Source organism: Prionailurus viverrinus, chromosome B2 (assembly GCF_022837055.1).
Source record: "Prionailurus viverrinus isolate Anna chromosome B2, UM_Priviv_1.0, whole genome shotgun sequence".
NCBI lineage: Eukaryota > Metazoa > Chordata > Mammalia > Carnivora > Felidae > Prionailurus > Prionailurus viverrinus.
Genome location: NC_062565.1, coordinates 29,770,698 through 29,779,188, shown reverse-complemented (window position 1 = coordinate 29,779,188; position 8,491 = coordinate 29,770,698).

The following is an 8,491-nucleotide window of genomic DNA, read 5'->3' as shown; positions in this document are numbered from 1 at the left end:
AGGGTGCTCCCTTCTGTACTCACCCAGGTCCTCGTGTAGTGCCTCGTCGAAGATGGTGGGTGAATTTTTGAATCCCTGAGGTAGCCGTGTCCAGGTGAGTTGCCCACTGTAGCCCTCCTCCAGATCATGCCACTCGAAAGCAAATTATGGTTGGCTCTGGGGTGCCAGTGGCAGACTGAAGAATGCGTCCTTTAAATCTAGTACAGTATACCAGACCCTAGAGGGCGCCAAGGAGCTCAAGAGAGTATATGGGTTGGGAACACTTGGGTGTATGTCCGTGACCCTCTTATTTACTTCCCGGAGGTCTTGTACCAGTCGGTAGTCATTTGTGTGAGGCTTTTTGATCAGCAGTAGGGGAGTGTTCCAGGGAGACTGGCAAGGAACTAGTACCCCTAGGCTTCGTAGTCTCCGGATGTGTGGCTGGATCCCCTTCTGGGCCTCTTGAGACATGGGGTATTGTTTGATCCTTACCGGACTTTCTCCTGGCTTGAGCTCTACCAGGACCAGGGTCCTGTGAGCGGCTAGTCCTATCCCCCCCCACCACCACCATCTCTGCCCAAACCGAGGGGAATTTTTGTAGCCATCTGTCTATATTATTCTCTCACAGGAGCACCTCCTGGTGGAGGCGGTATTCATCCTCCAGTTTCATGGTCAGGACCTGGATGGGGTGGCCCTTGCCATCGGTGACCTGAGGCCTCCCTTGTCTGAAAGTTATCTGAGCTCCAATCTTGATCAGTAAGTCCCGTCCTCACAGTGAGTAGGGGCATTCTGGTATTACCATAAAGGAGTGGGATACCCGGCCCGTTCCCAAATCTACTGTTCTTCGGGTAGTCCATGAATACTGGCTCATACCAGTTGCCCATTGTACCCAGGACTTCTTGCTGGCTAGTTTTCCTTGTGGGGTGCAGAGGACCGAATGTTGTGCTCCGGTGTCAACAAGGAAGTCAACAGGGGTCCCCTCCACTTTAAGAGTTACCCTGGGTTCGGGGAGAGGGTCCAAACCCCGACTCCCCTAATCACTTAGTTCATCCAGCTCTAGGACTTTTACTCGATCAGTCTTGCTTCCCTTCCCGCCGGCCCTTTTCGGACAATCTCGGGCCCAATGCCCTATCTCCTTGCAGTATGCACACTGATCTTTCTGCAGCCTCGGCTTCCCCTCTTTGGTGGTTCCTTTACCTTTTCTTGCGTCGTCTGCCAGCTGCCAGAGACGGCAGTCTCGTTCCTCGGGGGAGTCAGCAGTGGTAGTTAGTAGTATTCTGGCCAGGTCTTGAGTCTGCTTACTGCTGGCAGCTGCCATGGCGCAAGCCTGCTTGTCTTCAGGAGGCTCCTGGTTATTATATACATTTTTGGCTACCACCAGTAAGTCCTGCAGACTTTTTCCTCCTAGTCTATCTATTTTCTGTAATTTTCTCCTAATGTTTATGGCCGATTGGTTTACAAAGGCCATGATAACAGCTGCCTTGCTTTCTGGAGCCTCTGGATCCATGGGGGTATAGGTAAGGAATGCCTCCATGATCCATTCTAAAAAGGCAATCTAGATCAGCAGCCGGAGGGGGATCCTGGGAAGATGGCAGCGTAGGAGGACGCTGGGCTCACCGCGCGTCCTGCTGATCACTTAGATTCTACCTACACCTGCCTAAATAACCCAGAAAACCACCAGAAGACTAGCAGAACAGAGTCTCCAGAGCCAAGTGCAGACGAGAGGCCCATGGAAGAGGGTAGGAAGGGCGGAGAGGTGGTGCGCGCTTTACGGACTGGCGGGAGGGAGCCGGGGCGGAGGGGCGGCCCGCCGGCCAAGCAGAGCCCCAAGTCTGGCTTGCAAAAGTGGAGGGGCCGGACGAAGTGTGTTCCGACAGTAAGCGGGACTTGACAACTGAAATGTTATAAGCTAACAGCTCTGCTCAGAGAACGGGAGGGCTAGAGGACAAAGGAAGGGAGAGTTGTTGAGCCCTGATGACAGAGCTCAGATTGGCAGGGAACAAAGGCGCTCTCCAGCGCCATCTCCCTTGCCCATCCCCCAGCCAAAATCCCAAAGGGAACCAGTTCCTGCCAGGGAACTTGCTTGCACCGCACAAACACCCAACGCTGTGCTTCTGCGGATCCATCCTTCCGGCGGGTCTGACTCCCTCCCGGTGCCACAGGGTCCCTCCCGAAGCAGGTCTCTGAAGGAAAAGTGAGCTGAACCTGCCCCTCGTGCCCCTGTGCACCTGGCCGATACACCACAGCTAATACGCCAGATACCCAGCACCACAAGCCTGGCAGTGTGCAAGTAGCCCAGATGGGCCACGCCACCGCACAGTGAATCCTGCCCCTAGGAGAGGGAAAGAGAAGGCACACACCAGTCTGACTGTGGCCCCAGCGGTGGGCTGGGGGCAGACATCAGGTCTGACTGCGGCCCCGCCCACCAACGCAAGTTATTCAAGACAGCACAGGGGAAGTGCCCCACAGTCCTGCACCACTCCAGGGACTATCCAAAATGACGAAACAGAAGAATTCCCCTCAGAAAAACGTCGAGGAAATAACAACACCTAATGAACTGATCAAAAATGATTTAAACAATATAACAGAAAGTAAATTTAGAATAATAGTCATAAAATTAATCCCTGGGCTTGAAAACAGTATAAAGGACAGCAGAGAATCTCTTGCTACAGAGATCAAGGGACTAAGGAACAGCCAGGAGGAGCTAAAAAATGCTATCAATGAACTGCAAAATAAAATGGAGACAACTACGGCTCTGATTGAAGAGGCAGAGGAGAGAATAGGTGAACTAGAAGATAAAATTATGGAAAAAGAAGAAGCTGGGAAAAAGAGAGATAAAAATATCCAGGAGTATGAGGGGAAAATTAGAGAACTAAGTGATGCACTAAAGAGAAATAATATACGCATGATTGGTATTCCAGAGGAGGAAGAGAGAGGGAAAGGTGCTGAATGTGTACTTGAAGAAATAATAGCTGAGAACTTCCCTGACCTGGGGAAAGAAAAAGGCATTGAAATCCAAGAGGCACAGAGAACTCCCTTCAGACATAACTTGAACCGATCTTCTGCACGACATATCATAGTGAAACTGGCAAAATACAAGGATAAAGAGAAAATTCTGAAAGCAGCTAGAGATAAACACACTCTAACATATAAAGGGAGACCCATAAGACTCATGACGGATCTCTCCACTGAAACTTGACAGGCCAGAAAGGAATGGCAGGAGATCTTCAATGTGATGAACAGAAAAAATATGCTGAGAATTCTTTATCCAGCAAGTCTGTCATTTAGAATAGAAGGAGAGATAAAGGTCTTCCCAAACAAAAACTGAAGGAATTCGTCACCACTAAACCAGCCCTACAAGAGATCCTAAGGGGGATCCTGTGAGACAAAGTACCAGAGACATCACTACAAGCATGAAACCTACAGACATCACAATGACTCTAAACCCATATCTTTCTATCCTAACACTGAATGTAAATGGACTAAATGCGCCAACCAAAAGACATAGGGTATCAGAATGGATAAAACAACAAGACCCATCTATTTGCTGTCTACAAGAGACTCATTTTAGACCTGAGGACACCTTCAGATTGAGAGTGAGGGGATGGAGAATTATTTATCATGCCACTGGAAGTCAAAAGAAAGCTGGAGTAGCCATACTTGTATCAGACAAACTACACTTTATATTTATTTATTTATTTTTTTTTTAACATTTATTTATTTTTGGGACAGAGAGAGACAGAGCATGAACGGGGGAGGGGCAGAGAGAGAGGGAGACACAGAATCGGAAACAGGCTCCAGGCTCTAAGCCATCAGCCCAGAGCCCGACGAGGGCTCGAACTCACGGACCGCGAGATCGTGACCTGGCTGAAGTCGGACGCTTAACCGCTGTGCCACCCAGGCGCCCCCAAACTACACTTTAAATTAAAGGCTGTAACAAGAGATGAAGAAGGGCATTATATAATAATCACAGGGTCTATCCATCAGGAAGAGCTAACAATAACAAATGTCTATGTGCCGAATACAGGAGCCCCCAAATATAGAAAACAATTACTCACAAACATAAACAACCTTATTGATAAGAATGTGGTAATTGCAGGGGACTTTAACACTCCACTTACAGAAATGGATAGATCATCTAGACACACGGTCAGTAAAGAAACAAGGGCCCTGAATGATACATTGGATCAGATGGACTTGACAGATATATTTAGAACTCTGCATCCCAAAGCAACAGAATATACTTTCTTCTTGAGTGCACATGGAACATTCTCCAAGATAGATCACATACTGGGTCACGAAACAGCCCTTCAGAAGTATACAAGACTTGAAATCATACCATGCATACTTTCAGACCACAATGCTATGAAGCTTGAAATCAACTACAGGAAAATGTCTGGAAAGCCTCCAAAAGCATGGAGGTTAAAGAACACCCTACTAAAGAATGAGTGGGTCAACCAGGAAATTAGAGAAGAAATTTAAAAATATATGGAAACAAACGAAAATGGAAATACAACAACACAAACGCTTTGGGATGCAGCAAAGGCAGTCCTGATAGGAAAATACATCGCAATCCAGGCGTATCTCAAGAAACAAGAAAAATCCCAAATACAAAATCTAACAGCATACCTAAAGGAAATAGAAGCAGAACAGCAAAGACAGCCTAAACCCAGGAGAAGAAGAGAAATAATAAAGATCAGAGCAGAAATAAACAATATAGAATCTAAAAAAACTGTAGAGCAGATCAACGAAACCAAGAGTTGGTTTTTTGAGAAAATAAACAAAATTGACAAACCTCTAGCCAGGCTTCTCAAAAAGAAAAGGGAGATGACCCAAATAGATAAAATCATGAATGAAAATGGAATGATTACAACCAATCCCTCAGAAATACAAGCAATTATCAGGGAATACTATGAAAAATTATATGCCAACAAACTGGACAACCTGGAAGAAATGGACAAATTCCTAAACACCCACACTCTTCCAAAACTCAATCAGGAGGAAATAGAAAGCTTGAACAGACCCCTAACCAGCGAAGAAATTGAATCGGTTATCAAAAATCTCCCAACAAATGAGAGTCCAGGACCAGATGGCTTCCCAGGGGAGTTCTACCAGACGTTTAAAGCAGAGATAATACCTATCCTTCTCAAGCTATTCCAAAAAATAGAAAGGGAAGGAAAACTTCCAGACTCATTCTATGAAGCCAGCATTACTTTGATTCCTAAACCAGGCAGAGACCCAGTAAAAAAAGAGAACTACAGGCCAATATCCCTGATGAATATGCATGCAAAAATTCTCAATAAGATACTAGCAAATCGAATTCAACAGCATATGAAAAGAATTATTCACCATGATCAAGTGGGATTCATTCCTGGGATGCAGGGCTAGTTCAACATTCACAAATCAATCAATGTGATACATCACATTAATAAAAGAAAAGATAAGAACTATATGATCCTGTCAAACGATGAAGAAAAAGCATTTTACAAAATTCAGCAACTTTTCTTAATAAAAAACCCTCGGGAAAGTCGGGATAGAAGGAACATACTTAAAGATCATAAAAGCCATTTATGAAAAGCCCACAGCTAACATCATCCTCAATGGGGAAAAACTGAGAGCTTTTTCCCTGAGATCAGGAACACGACAGGGATGTCCACTCTCGCCGCTGTTGTTTAACAGCATTTAACTGTTTAGTGTTGGAAGTCCTAGCATCACCAATCAGACAACAAAAGGAAATCAAAGGCATCAAAATTGGCAAAGATGAAGTCAACCTTTCACTTTTTGCAGATGACATGATATTATACATGGAAAATCCGATAGACTCCACCAAAAGTCTGCTAGGACTGATACATGAAATTAGCAAAGTTGCAGGATACAAAATCAATGTACAGAAATCAGTTGCATTCTTATACACTAACAATGAAGCAACAGAAAGACAAATAAAGAAACTGATCCCATTCACAATTGCACCAAGAATCATAAATACCTGAGGATAAATCTAACCAAAGATGTAAAAGATCTGTATGCTGAAAACTATAGGAAGCTTATGAAGGAAATTGAAGAAGATACAAGGAAATGGAAAAACATTCCATGTTCATGGATTGGAAGAATAAATATTGTCAAAATGTCAATACTACCCAAAGCTATCTACACATTCAATGCAATCCCAATCAAAATTGCACCAGCATTCTTCTCGAAACCAGAACAAGCAATCCTAAAATTCATATGGAACCACAAAAGGCCCCGAATAGCCAAAGTAATTTTGAAGAAGAACACCAAAGCAGAAGGCATCCCAATCCCAGACTTTAGCCTCTACTACAAAGCTGTAATCATCAAGACAGCATGGTATTGGCACAAAACAGACACATAGACCAATGGAATAAAATAGAAACCCCAGAACTAGACCCACAAACGTATGGCCAACTAATCTTTGACAAGGCAGGAAAGAACATCCAATGGAAAAAGGACAGTCTCTAACAAATGGTGCTGGGAGAACTGGACAGCAACATGCAGAAGATTGAAACTAGACCACTTTCTCACACTATTCACAAAAATAAACTCAAATTGGATAAAGGACCTGAATGTGAGACAGGAAACCATCAAAACCTTAGAGGAGAAAGCAGGAAAAGACCTCTCTGACCTCAGCCACAGCAATTTCTTACTTGACACATCCCAAAGGCAAGGGAATTAAAAGCAAAAATGAACTACTGGGACCTTATGAAGATAAAAAGCTTCCGCACAGCAAAGGAAACAACCAACAAAACTAAAAGGCAACCAACGGAATGGGAAAAGATATTTGCAAATGACATATCAGACAAAGGGCTAGTATCCAAAATCTATAAAGAGCTCACCAAACTCCACACCTGAAAAACAAATAACCCAGTGAAGAAATGGGCAGAAAACATGAATAGACACTTCTCTAAAGAAGACATCCGGATGGCCAACAGGCACATGAAAAGATGTTCAACGTCGCTCCTCATCAAGGAAATACAAATCAAAACCACACTCAGATATCACCTCACGACAGTCAGAGTGGCTAAAATGAACAAATCAGGAGACTATAGATGCTGGAGAGGATGTGGAGAAACGGGAACCCTTTTGCACTGTTGGTGGGAATGCAAATTGGTGCAGCCACTCTGGAAAACAGTGTGGAGGTTCCTCAAAAAATTAAAAATAGACCTACCCTATGACCCAGCAATAGGACTGTTAGGAATTTACCCAAGGGATACAGGAGTACTGATGCATAGGGGCACTTGTACCCCAATGTTTACAGCAGCACTCTCCACAATAGCCAAATTATGGAAAGAGCCTAAATGTCCATCAACTGATGAATGGATAAAGAAATTGTGGTTTATATACACAATGGAGTACTACGTGGCAATGAAAAAGAATGAAATATGGCCCTCTGTAGCAACGTGGATGGAACTGCAGAGTGTTATGCTAAGTGAAATAAGCCATACAGAGAAAGACAGATACCATATGGTTTCACTCTTATGTGGATCCTGAGAAACTTAACAGAAACCTGTGTGGGAGGGGAAGGAAAAAAAAAAGAGGTTAGAGTGGGAGAGAGCCAAATCATAAGAGACTCTTAAAAACTGAGAACAAACCTAGGGTTGATGGGGAGTGGAAGGGAAGGGAGGTTGGGTGATGGGTATTGAGGAGGGCACCTTTTGGGATGAGCACTGGGTGTTGTATGGAAACCAATTTGACAATAAATTTCATACATTGGAAAAAAAAAAGGTGCCTTGTTCAACCCTGAGGTTATTTGTCCTACCTGTCTCATCCCCTAGGCTAGCTAAGATAAACAGAGGTGGTGCCTCAAGTCCGCTGTAAAAAACCTTCTGCCCAACTGCCCAGCGCCAGGATTTTTTTTGTATTAACCTAAACCCCTAACCCCGGATATTGTCAAGACCCCCTTTCCCTCACGTCCTCAAGTTAATGTTCACAGATTGATTGTCTCTGTGCATGTCCATCGTCATATTTGTAAGCCTTCTGATCCAAATGAAAACGGGGCATAGACCCTTATTCAGGGCTCTTGTCTTTTCCCGGACAGTAGCGATCTCTCGCTTTTCATCTTGCGTCCCGCTCTCTTGCTGGCCAAGAGAGGACTTTAGACTTAGAGTCTACGACGGCTTCGTGAATTCAGAGAGAAGTACCATTGTGCTGGGTTCCGAGTCTTGTGATCACATGGAGATGCCCATGTGGATGGGTCAGCAGGGTTCAAACACAGGGAAGATGAGCACGAGAAAGTCAGGGGACTGCTGCTATTATGTTCCTGCGTGTGTGTATTCTTTCTGGTTCTAAACATCCCTGTTAACAGTCTGGATTAGAAATTCTGAATTCCCTGAACCCTTCACCCTGAGTTGTCCCGCGTGTCCACCTTGTCATCTCCATTTTATCTTATGTCAGATATTCAATGACTCAACAATACTGCAAGCAAACTATATATTAGACAAGGGTATTATTGAAAAACATTTGAGCACCAGCACAATAATACAATGTATAAATAAAA